The 13,187-nt window shown below is 37.8% G+C and overlaps 2 long non-coding RNA genes and 1 pseudogene across 3 annotated transcripts in view; 1 reads left to right on the forward strand and 2 right to left on the reverse strand.

The window, feature by feature from the left end:
• Window positions 1-13,187, forward strand: part of LOC132520373 (uncharacterized) — a 176,317-nt gene that overhangs the window by 72,508 nt on the left and 90,622 nt on the right. The gene's annotated exons all lie outside the window — the stretch shown is intronic.
• The window catches only part of LOC132520372 (uncharacterized), a 69,288-nt gene continuing 59,832 nt past the window's right edge, over window positions 3,732-13,187 (reverse strand). For both annotated transcript variants that reach the window (XR_009540533.1, XR_009540534.1), the window contains 2 exons: window positions 4,898-4,983; window positions 3,732-4,628 (listed from right to left, as the gene is read on the reverse strand). This is a non-coding gene — a long non-coding RNA (uncharacterized LOC132520372). The remainder of the gene's footprint in view (window positions 4,629-4,897; window positions 4,984-13,187) is intronic.
• LOC132521458 (U6 spliceosomal RNA) lies at window positions 4,543-4,640 on the reverse strand (annotated as a pseudogene).

The raw sequence follows: 13,187 nt of genomic DNA on the forward strand, positions 1-13,187 counted from the left end.
TTGTCAATGATTTCAGCGATCATAGTGACTAAATCTAAATGAAAGGTTATGCTGCAGGAAAACACTTCAGAATGATTCCTCCATATCTTGAGGTCAGCTAACAATATCCCATCAGTTCACTGGCCACCCCTCATTTCCCTTCCTTTTTTAGATAGTCAGCGTTCATCTCTAGTAATCTTCCAAGTTCTTAGGAAGTGTTAACGACCAAGAATTATTTTAGAGGATTGCCTCTTATGAAAAAATGTTCCTGACATGAATTCCCATCCCAAGGGCAGATGATGTCCAAACCCCTTATAATACGTCCTTGATGTTTACTGTTCTAAACACTCAGAGAATCAGATTATGCTACTGGAAGAATCAGATTATGCTACTGGAAGCATGGCTTTACGTACTTAATATTACAGTGAAGTATTTTGCCTAGCACCTTAATAAACTAAACTGCATGAGGCCTTAATGAGGTGAAGTGTGTCCAGTGACTTTCAACTCTGGTCTTGAAAGCTTTTAAGTACTAAAGTAATTTGCATATTGTCTCATCCGCCCATATCTGAACAGTTTATTGAGTAACAGGATAATTTTAGATTGCCCGGAAAATATGTCAACTTAATCGTTAGGGAAAGGCGATGGGATTGCTGTCTGTGGTGGTTTTTTATAGACGGTCTTAGAATTCTCTGACAGTCCTCCCGTTGAGAGACGGAGGCTCTGTCTCTCCCTTTGGTCCTGTGTTCTGTGACTGTTTGACAAATAGAGGACAGCATAAGTGACACTGTGCCAACTTCTGGCTCCAAAGACTTAGGAAACTGGTGGCTCCTACTACCTGAGTTCTGGGCTAGTAGTGGCTCTTCACACGCAGCCACCCTCCTCTGAGGAAGCCTACCAGTCACATGGGAGAGGCCACGTGCACACATTCTAGCTGACAACCCTAGCTAAGGTCCTGGCCAACAGCCAGCATCAACCCCCAGACATATGGGTGAATGAGACTTTGAATGATTCCAGCCCCCAGCCATTGAGTCATTCTAACCTTTCAGCCACCAGAGCTGGCAGTGCATGAGCTCTGACCAAATTGAAGACCCATGAGCAACATGAGTAATTGTTGTTTCTGTCCAACGAGTTTGGGGTAGTTTGTTCCACAGCAATAGATAATCAGAGCACTATTCCAGCTTCTCGATGGCTACAGAAATCTTACTCAGCATATCTCCCACTTGTGGATATCGGAATTTTAAGTTAGAAAAGTTTTGCTCTGTGTCCTTCAGTATACAAGCTGAAAGAAGCTGTAAATTTCAGGTTTGGTTAATCGAAGCATTTTGTGAATTAACATACTTAAGATAAAATGAGAGCAAAATGATCTAAAATGCTTTTCTGAACCATTGAGCTGGTCTAAAGAGAATCTAAGGAATTTTAAGGATCCATATTTTCAGCCATTCTAAAACCATCTTCCTCCTTTCTCAGAGAGAAACCTTTCATTCACTCAGCTCCCTCCACACCCACCTTGGCCTGCATAGACTGCCACTTTAATAACCATCTGGTTTTCTTCAAGTACCATCACCATATTTTCTTTCTTCACATCCCACCTCTAAAAAGTATGTTTATCTTATATCCATACAGTGCTGTCTGCTTTGTTCGTTCCCAGTCAGTACTCATTTCTGGCTTGATGCCAAAGTTGATTAGCTAAAATCATTTAATTTAGTAAAGATTGTTCATTATCAGGAAGACTAGGTTTTACTAGCATCTTGACATTAGAATCTCAAGTATTTATTTAGGTTAAGTATTTGCTGTCTGGCTTTTCTGTATTTACTTCTTTTCCTCTCTGTTTGTAGCTTTCCTGGACTTACAGAAACCATGAAAATTAAAATAAGGGCCTAATTAATGAAAGCAGATCAAACCATCAAGGTGTATAACTTGTTATGACAAGTTCTAACCTCTTTTGCACACAAAATTCTAAAAAATGAAAGGGACTAGCAAACATTTCAGTTTTCAGCTAAGTACTTACTGTCCTTGGAAGAAAAATTGAATATGTGAGTCTATACTGAATTATTTTCATTCTTTTTTTTTAACATCTTTATTGGAATATAATTGCCTTACAATGATGTGTTAGTTTCTGCTTTATTACAAAGTGAATCAGTTATACATATACATATGTTCCTATATCTCTTCCTTCTTGTGTCTCCCTCCCTCCCACCCTCCCTATCCCACCCCTCTAGGTGGTCACAAACCACCTAGCTGATCTCCCTGTGCTATGCGGCTGCTTCCCACTAGCTATCTATTTTACGTTTGGTAGTGTATCTATGTCCATGCCACTCTCTCACTTTATCACAGCTTACCCTTCCCCCTCCCCATATCCTCAAGTTCATTCTCTAGTAGGTTTGTGTCTTTATTCCCATCATACCCCTAAGTTCTTCATGACCTTTTATTTATTTATTTATTTTCTTAGATTCCATATATATGTGTTAGCGTATGGTATTTGTTTTTCTTTTTCTGACTTACTTCACTCTGTATGAGACTCTAGGTCCATCCACCTCACTACAAATAACTCAATTTCATTTCTTTTTATGGCTAAGTAATATTCCATTGTATATATGTGCCACATCTTCTTTATCCATTCACCCGTTGATGGACACTTCAGTTGCTTCCATGTCCTGGCTATTGTAAATAGAGCTGCAATGAACATTTTGGTATATGACTCTTTGAATTATGGTTTTCTCAGGGTATATGCCCAGTAGTGGGATTGCTGGGTCATATGGTAGTATCTTGACATTTTAATTTTTATTTTATTTTTAAAATTTATTTATTGAAGTATAGTTTGATTTACGACGTTGTGTTAATTTCTGCCATACAGCAAAATGATTCAGTTATACATAGATATATTCTTTTCCATTATGGTTTATTACACAATACTGAATATAGTTCCCTGTGCTATACAGTAGGACCTTGTTGTTTATCCATTTCTATATATGCTAGTTTGCATCTGCTAATCCCAGACTCCCAATTCATCCCTCCCCACCCTCCATTCCAGCAACCACAAGTCTGTTCTCTGTATCTGTGAGTCTGTTTCTGCTTCATAGATAAGTTCATTTGTGTCATATTTTAGATTCCGCATATAAGTGATATCATATGGTATTTGTATTTATCTGGCTTACTTCTCTTAGTATGATAATCTCTAGGTCCATCCATGTTGTTGCAAATGGCATTATTTCATTCTTTATTATGGCTGGATAGTATTCCTTTGTGTGTGTGTGTGTGTATATATATATATATATATGCACCACATCATTGTCCATTTATCTGATGATGAACATTTAGGTTGTTTCCACATCTTCGGTATTGTGAATAGTGCTGCTATGAACATAGGGGGTGCATGTTTCATTTCAAATTATAGTTTTGTCCAGATATATGCTCAGGAGTGGGATTGCAGGATCATATAGTAACTCTATTTTTAGTTTTTTGAAGAACCTCCATGATGTTTTCCATAGTGGCTGTATCAATTTACATTCCCACCAATGGTGTAAGAGGGTTCCCTTCTCTCCAAACCGTCTCCAGCATTTGTTATTTGTAGACTTTTATTTTTTTATTCTTTATTTTTTAAATATCTTTATTAGAGTGTAATTGCTTTACAATGGTGTATCAGTTTCTGCTTTATAACAAAGTGAATCAGTTATACATATGTCCCCATATCTCTTCCCTCTTGCATCTCCCTCCCTCCCACCCTCCCTATCCCACCCCCCTAGGTGGTCACAAAGCACAGAGCTGATCTCCCTGTGCTATGCAGCTGCTTCCCACTAGCTATCTATTTTACATTTGGTAGTGTATATATCTGCATGCCACTCTCTCACTTTGTCCCAACTTACCCTTCCCCCTCCCCATATCTTCAAGTCCATTCTCTAGTAGGTCTGCATCTTTATTCCCGTCTTGACCCTAGGTTTTTCTGATCATTTTCTTTTATTTTTTAATTATCTTATTTTATTATTTTTTTGTAGACTTTTTAATGATGGCCATTCTGACTGGCGTGAGGTGGTACCTCATTGTAGTTTTGATTTGCATTTCTCTAATAATTAACAATGATGAGTATCTTTTCATGTGCCTATTGGCCATCTGTATATCTTCTTTGGAGAAATGTCTATTTAGGTCTTCTGCCCATTTTTTGATTGGGTTATTTTTTGTTGTTGTTATTGAGTTGTATGAGCTGTTTGTATATTTTGGAAATTAAGCCCTTATCAATCACATCATTTGCAAATATTTTCTCCCAGTCCGTAAGTTGTCTTTTTGTTTTGTTTATGGTTTCCTTTGCTGTGCAAAAGCTTATAAGTTTGATTAGGTCCCATTTGTTTATTTTTGCTTTTATTTCTATTGCCTTGGGAGACTGACCTAAGAAAACATTGGTACGATTTATGTCCAAGAATGTTTTGCCTATGTTCTCTTCTAGGAATTTTATGGTGTCATGTCTTAAATTTGTCTTTAAGCCATTTTGAGTTTATTTTTGTGCATGGTGTGAGGGTTTGTTCTAACTTCATTGATTTACGTGTGGCTGTTCCAACTTTCCCAACACCAAAAAATATGGAATGCTTCACAAATTTGTGTGTCGTCCTCGCGCAGGGGCCATTCTTCTCTGTATCGTTCCAATTTTAGTGTATGTGCTGCGAAAGCAAGCATGGCATTTATATGTTTAGATGTTTGTAACGGGTTACTTAATTTAAAAACATATCAATTTAAGTCAATTATATAAATAATTTGCATGCTATATTCTTTTCTAAAATTTTGTTTACTCCTTTTTAAAAAATCCAAAAACATATTTTAGAAAGTCCAAACAATAAAAAAGCATGATTTTAACAGAAAAAGTTCTTCTGATCCACTAATTCCCACCTACCCCATGGAATACTTTCCAGTTTGTTATTCTTATTCCTACCTGGTGCCTAGGAAAACACCTGCCGAATTTGGTCTTCACTGTGGGAAAATTCATGAATCATTTTTACATCACTCCTTTGACATTTCCTAATAAAACAGACATGGAAATTAGAATCAATCTAAAGAAGTTTATTTTAGAATTACGTACTTTGTAATCCCTAAAGCTAAGTGTCATCTCCGAAGGCAGAATTGAATCTTGTGTCTTTCCTAATGTAAAAGTCAACAGAATGATTTTTTTCAGATTTGTTTTGCAGTAAGCTTGAAAATATTTTAAAATATAAATTATGTCTTCATATTCATTATCTTAAATTGTCTAAAAAATATATTTCAAAGAAATGAGCACAATTTTACACGATAAAATGGGGCCGCAAAAATTTAAGCAAATTTAACCAAAAATATGTAAATAAAAAGTAGAAATGACAAGAACCCAGAGCTTCATTGCTCTCCTAAGACTGCACTGCTGAGCTGACAGCGATTAAGTAAAAGTTATCATCGGACAATTCAGGTAACTGCAGTGTAAATAACATTGCTCCCATTCTGTCTGTTGTAATTAAACACTGCTTGTTATTCACAGAGAAAAACCTGTGCCCTGTTGAACTCTTTTTCCCAAAGAAATAAGAGACAAATTGAAGGATCACCTAAATTCACATTTTGTCATAAATAACTTCCGTTGTAATTTAACCCATAACCTTATATTTCAGGTTTTCCAATAGGTGATATAAAAAAGAAAAAAAAAATTACCAGAATGACATTTTTAGCACAACTGAAACTTCATGTGATTCCTATAATCTTATCAGCTCTTAGAGCATCTCTTAAAGGAACAGAGGCCTTATTCTTGGTTGAGTGTACACCATCTTGCAGGAGAAAACACTGGACTGTGGTGTATTGTACTTGTTTGCTTAGCAGACTTTTATCAAGTACCTATTATATGATAGGCACTGTTATAGGCACTGAGGATACAGCAGGGAACAGACTAGATCTAGCCTCAGCTGTCATGGAGCTTATATCCCAGTGAAGGGAAGCAGATAGAGCAGGAGTCCCCAACCCCCAGGCCTTGGACTGGTACTGGTCTGCAGCCTGTTAGGAACCGGGAAGCACAGCAGGAGGTGAGCAGCAGGTGAGCAAGCGAAGCTTCATCTGCCGCTCCCCATGGCTCGCATTACCACCTGAACCATCCTCCCGCCCTCCCGTCCGTGGAAAAATTGTCTTGCATGAAAGCGGCCCCTGGTGCCAAAAAGGTTGGGGACCGTTGAGATAGTGGACACCCAAATCAACAAACATGATAAACATAGATAGTAAGATAATTATGGATATGAATAAATATGGATAGTCAGAAAATAGAGTGATGACATAGGGTGCGGAGGACTTGGATGTGGATATATTGGGGAAGACGTCTCTGGAAATGAAAGCAGAACAGTGTTCTGGAGGAGGGTGAGCCCCAGCCCTGAAAAGAGTAGTGGGGAGCACGCAGGCAGAGCTAATCCAGACCTCATATTGGACACACGAAGGTTCCGTAATCATCACAGAGTCCACATCTTTAAATTTGAGTGCGTTGTTTTTCTTTCTGTTTTCCAGAAACTAGTTTTCTTTGCCAACTATCCCATTTTCTGTCATCAATCCTCTAATTCACTTATAGAGAACAGAAGGAGCTGATCAATATACTGATGGCAGCCACACTTCCCTGGTTTGCTAGTTAGCTCAGGGGTAAATTCAGTTACTGAAAATTAACTTTCCCTAGCAAAAAAGTGTAAAGGAACTACAGAGAAAATTATTGGTGGAATAGACTTTCTGGCTATTGTTAGAGAAGGAACTGATCAGGTTGGGACTCAAGAGAAAGATAATCTAAATCAGACAGAATTAGGATGTCAAAAGAAGATTATCTAGGTTATTAACAAAGACCATGCAATAAGGTGTTTTAGAATAATCTTATATTGGCACAAAAACAGAAATATAAATCAGTGGAACAGGATAGAAAGCCCAGAGATAAACCCACGCACCTATGGTCAACTAATCTATGACAAAGGAGGCAAGAATATACAATGGAGAAAAGACAGTCTCTTCAATAAGTAGTGCTGGGAAAACTGGACACTACATGTAAAAGAATGAAATTAGAACACTCCCTAACACCATACACAAAAATAAACTCCAAATGGATTAGAGACCTAAATGTAAGACTGGACACTATAAAACTCTTAGAGGAAAACATAGGAAGAACACTCTTTGACATAAATCACAGCAAGATCTTTTTTGAACCACCTCCTAGAATAATGGAAATAAAAACAAAAATAAACAAATGGGACCCAATGAAACTTAAAAGCTTTTGCAAAGCAAAGGAAACTACAATCAAGATGAAAAGACAACCCTCAGAATCAGAATGGGAGAAAATATTTGCAAATGAATCAATGGACAAAGGATTTATCTCCAAAATGTAGAAACAGCTCATGCAGCTCAATATTAAAAAAAACAACAGCCCAATCAAAAAATGGGCAGAAGTCCTAAATAGATGTTTCCCCAAAGAAGACATACAGATGGCCAAGAAGCACATGAAAAGCTGCTCAACATCACTAATTATTAGAGAAATGCAAATCAAAACTACAATGAGGTGCTTCCCTGGTGGCGCAGTGGTTGAGAGTCTGCCTGCCGATGCAGGGGACATGGGTTCGTGCCCCGGTCCGGGAAGATCCCACATGCCGCAGAGCGGCTGGGCCCATGAGCCATGGCTGCTGAGCCTGCGCATCCGGAGCCTGTGCTCCGCAGCGGGAGAGGCCACAACAGAAAGAGGAAAAAAAAAAACAAAAAACTACAATGAGGTTTTACCTCACACCAATTAGAATGGGCATCATCAGAAAATCAACAGACAACAAACGCTGGAGAGGGTGTGGAGAAAAGGGAACCCTCTTCCACTGTTGGTGGGAATGTAAATTGATACAGCCACTATGGAGGACAGTATGGAGGTTCCTTAAAAAACTAAAAATAGAATTACCATATGACCCAGCAATCCCACTACTGGGCATATACCAAGAGAAAACCATAATTCAAAAAGACACATGTGCCCCAATGTTCACTGCAGCACTGTTTACAATAGCCAGGTCATGGAAGAAACCTAAATGCCCATCAACAGAGCAATGGATAAAGAAGATGTGGTACATATATACAATGGAATATTACTCAGCCATAAAAAGGAACGAAATTGGGTCACTTGTAGAGACATGGATGGATCTAGAGACTCATACAGAGTGAAGTAAGTCAGAAAAGGAAAAACAAATATCATATATTAACGCATATATGTGGAACCTAGAAAAATGGTACAGATGAACCGGTTTGCAGGGCAGCAATAGAGACACAGATGTAGAGAACAAACGTATGGACACCAAGGGGGGAAGTGACAGGGGAGGGGTGGTGGTGGGATGAATTGGGAGATTGGGATTGACATATATACACTAATATGTATAAAATAGATAACTAATAAGAAAAAAAAAAGAATAATCTTAGACCCATAATACAAGTTAAGCTGTCATATATATTTCTAGTTATATTTACAGGTATTATGTGAAATTAATAATTGCTAAGTTAATATACAAATGAAATTGTCCATTAAGAAACCTGTACACAGTTCATACATCGTGTTGATTTAGGTTTTATTCTTGTTTTTTTTTAAATTTATTTTCTTTATTTCATATAAAGTGTAAGTCATATCTTAAAGCTTGATGATAACAATTCAATTTAAAAATTTTAGATTGATTCGGTACTGTTGTGAGCCCAATATTCCATGGATCCCACCATCCATGATGCTAAATTTGACCTTCTGCTTAAGTTCTGAAATTCTGAATGTAATCTGTGTGATTTCTAAGGAATTTTTAAAAATCTAATTCTTCATCAATCATACACCTGATGATTTTAATACCAATTGTTAATTCTTGCCTGACCCAGTATTTTCATCAGGGTTTGTGAAAGTTTTGCTTCTAATATATTATTCCTTCTACATATATTAGTTGTCCTTTTCGTCCTTCCTTTCACAAATAGTCTCTTTCATCATCTCTCCCTAGAATTACAAAGCAGCATCGTTTCTTCTAGGGAACCTTCCTAGACCACCAGGTTGGGCTAAGTGGCCGGTATCTAAACTCTCTTAGCCCTCTACACAAAGCCCTTTACTAGTCCCTTACCAAAGCGTATCAAGATAAGGCTGCAAGCACTTCAAAGGCAGGGCCAGAGTATTATCATTCATTGTGTGTATAATGTTCCTGAAGCCTTGTGGGAGCTTAGTACATGATAACCTGAAACAAACTACTCTCACTCAGCTAGCAATGCTGTCTCTGTTTCTACGTTCTGAAGAGAAATATGTGTTCACTGAGACTTCCTAGAAGAAAACTTGGAAGAATTCCTTTAAAACCATGGAGTGGGGAAGACCTGTATGAAGTTATGAAGTATGGCTCAAAATTCAGAAGACAGGAAAGAAAAGATTGATGGGTTTTATACCACACACACACACACACACACACACACACACACACACACACACACACACACACACACACACACTAACTTTTACGTTACAATAAATGGGAAGCAGCTGCATAGCACAGGGAGATCAGCTCTGTGCTTTTTTTTTTTTTCACATCTTTATTGGGGTATAATTGCTTTACAATGGTGTGTTAGTTTCTGCTGTATAACAAAGTAAATCAGCTATACATATACATATGTTCCCATATCTCTTCCCTCTTGCGTCTCCCTCCCTCCCACCCTCCCTATCCCACCCCTCCAGGCGGTCACAAAGCACAGAGCTGATCTCCCTTTGTGACCACCTAGAGGGGTGGGATAGGGAGGGTGGGAGGGAGACACAGAACCAGTTACATAAATTACAGCACATCCACACAATGGACTATTATGCAACCACAAGAGAGAGTGATGAGGACCTCTAGTGACTGATACCGGATGATCTCCAGGATAGACTGCTAATGAAAAGAGTAGGGTGTGAGTATAAAGAGTATAAGAGGGAGGAAAGGACTATATATATTCATATTTTCTTGTGTTAAGGAATCATGAAAGGACAAACAGGAAGATAATAGAATCATTACCTAGAATGAGTAGAGGAAAGAATGAGAAGAAAAGGCAGTGACAGAGGCAAGTTTCTCTGTATGTACTTTATTGTTTTGACTTGTGAATCATTCATGTAAATGTAACTATTAAATATTATTTGTTAAAAAAGCACTGCCTTTCCAAAAAGAACAGGGCTATGAATATTAGTTTTGTGTATACACCTTCTATTTATTTTTATTCAGATAAGATTACAGTTATATATGCAGAAATAAATGTCACAATATATGAGTGTGCAAAGAAGAGAGCTTGATATAGTGGGGAAAGCATAATTTTAGAACCAGAGAGGTCAGGATTCAAATTATAGCTCTACCATATAATTAGGGATTTGATCTTGGTTTCTTTCACTTATTTTCTTCTTCTTTAAAATGACGCTAATAACGCCAGCCTTCTAAAGCTCTTGTAAGGGTCAATTGAAAGAAGGTGTGTAAGAGTCCTAGTACATCATCTAGCTCACCATTCACACAGCTAACAGATGCAGGGTCTGGAATTTGACCAAGATGTCTGCTTTTTAGAAGCTCTCTTCCTTGCATACACTCACATACTGTGACAGTTCTGAATCAAGAATAATTCTCTTCCCTTCTGGTCATCCTAACCACTCCTTGGAAATTTAGCCAAGATCTTACTTCATGAAGATTTCTTTTCTAGGAATTCTATTTCATTTATGGTTAGTACTATAAACTTTATGAGTTTCATGTTTTATATATTCATTTTTTGTCTCCTAAGAGCCCTAGATTTTAAAAATTCTTTCCTGCATTTTAAAACAATAACTAAGCACATAATAAATGCTCAGTAAAATTTTGTTGTTTCTATATGTGACAGAAAGCCTAAATGTTAAGTAGCAAAGCCTAATCTAAGTCTAGAGTACCAATTGTTTCAGTTTTTGATCTGTACAACCTTTAATTAATGCCTTTTTGCAGACTGCTAAATGCATTTCTCTTATATCTAATACCTGCAGGTGTTGATTATTTTTAATGAAAAAGTAGTGTGCTCAGGAATAAAATAAGATAATAATAATTAAATAATAATAATGAGAAATGCTTAGATTTGGGGAATACCCTGGTGGTCCGGTGGTTAGGACTTTGTGCTTTCACTGCCGAGTTCACGGGTTCAGTCCCTGGTCAGGGAACTTAGATCCTGCAAGCCATGCGGCATAGCCAAAAAAATTAAGAAAAAAAAAATGAAGAAATGCATATATTTGGAGCACAATATCATTTAAATATTTTCCATTCTGGTGTTTTATAATATTACTATAAGTCAGGTTATAACACCATCAAAATTGACATCTAATTATAAATATGGCAATCTCATAATTTTTCACTTGGCTACTCTTTCTTAAGAAATTATTTTTTAATAGACTGTATTTTTTAGAGTAGTTTTAGGTTCACAGAAAAATGGAGTGGAAGATATACAGACTTCCCACGTGCCCTCTACCCCAATATAAGATACATAGATTTCCGTATTATAAACACCCTCCCATCAGAGTTGGTACATTTTTTACAAGTATGAACCTACATTGACATATTGTAATCACCCAAAGTCTATAGTTTACGTGAGGATTCACTCTTGGTTCTGTACATTTTGTGGATTTGAACAAATCTATAATGACATGTATCCACCTTTTTAGTACAATACAGAGTGTTTTCACTGACCTAAAAATTCTCTGTGCTCCTGTTATTCATCCTTTCCTGTCTCCTAATCCCTGAAAATCACTGATCTTTTTATTGTCTCCATGGTTTTGCCTTTTGTAGAATGTCACACAGTAGGAATCATACACTCTGTAGGCTTTTCAGATTGGCTTCTTCCACTTAGTATTATGCATTTAAATGTCCTCCATGTCTTTTCCTGGCTTGATAGCTCATTTCTTTTTAGCACTGAATAATATTTCATTGTCCGGATGTACCACAGTTTATTGACCCATTCAGCTACTGAAGGACAGCTTGGTTGCTTCCAAGCTTTGGCAATTATGAATAAAGCTGCTGTAGACATCCATGTGCAGGTTTTTGTGTAAATGTAAGTTTTAGTTTCATTTGGGTATATACCAAAGAGTGCAATTGTTGGATCATATGGTAAGAGTATGTTCAATTTTGTAAGAAACCACCAAACTGCCTTCCAAGTAGCTTTATCATCTTATATTTCACCAGCAATGAGTGGGAGTTCTTGTTACTCCAGACTCATTAGTCTCATTGTTCTCACCAGCCTTGTGGTGTTGCTAGCGTCCAGATTTTGGCCATCTAATAGGTGTGTAGTGGTGTCTCACTGTTTTAATTTGCATTTCCCTGATGACATATGATGTGGAGCATCTTTTCATATGTTTATTTGCTATTTGTGTATCTTCTTTGGTGAAGTGTCTGTTAGGGTGTTTGGCCCATTTTTTAGTCAGGTTGTTTGTTTTCTTATTTTTGAATTTTAAGAGTTCTTTGTATATATATGTCTCTCTCTCTCTCTCTCTCTCTCTCTCTCTCTCTATATATATATATATATATATATATAATTTTTTTTTAATTTCTTGGCCGAGCCACGTGGCACGTGGGATCTTAGTTCCCCAACCAGGGATCACACCTGCACCCCCTGCATAGGAAGTGCAGAGTCTTAACCACTGGACCACCAGGGAAGTCCAAGAGTTCTTTATATATTTTGGATAACATTCCTTTCTCAGATGTATCTTTTGCAAATATTGTTTTCCCAGTCTGCGGCTTGTCTTTTCATTCTCTTGACATTTTCTTTCACAGAGAAATTTTTAATTTTAATGAAGTTCAGCTTATCAATTCTTTTTTTCATGGATTGCGCCTGTGGTGTTCTATCTTTTTTTTGGCTGCAATGGGTCTTCGTTGCTGCGTGCAGCCTTTCTTTAGTTGCAGCGAGTGGAGGCTACTCTTCGTTGCAGTGCGTGGGCTTCTCATTGCGGTGGCTTCTCTTGGTGGGGGCCACGGGCTGTAGGCGCATGGGCTTCTTGTTGCAGCACGCAGGCTCAATAGTTGCAGCGTGCGGGCTCTAGGGCGAATGGGCTTCAGTAGTTGTGCTCATGGGCTCTAGAGCACAGGCTCAGTAGTTGTGGTGCATGGGCTTAGTTGCTCCGCGGCATGTGGGATCTTCCCGGGCCAGGGATCCAACTGTGTCCCCTGCATTGGCAGGTGGATTCTTTTTTTTTTTTTTTTTTTTGCGGTATGCGGGCCTCTCACTGTTGTGGCCTCTCC

This window comes from Lagenorhynchus albirostris, chromosome 5 (assembly GCF_949774975.1).
Source record: "Lagenorhynchus albirostris chromosome 5, mLagAlb1.1, whole genome shotgun sequence".
NCBI classification, from domain to species: domain Eukaryota; kingdom Metazoa; phylum Chordata; class Mammalia; order Artiodactyla; family Delphinidae; genus Lagenorhynchus; species Lagenorhynchus albirostris.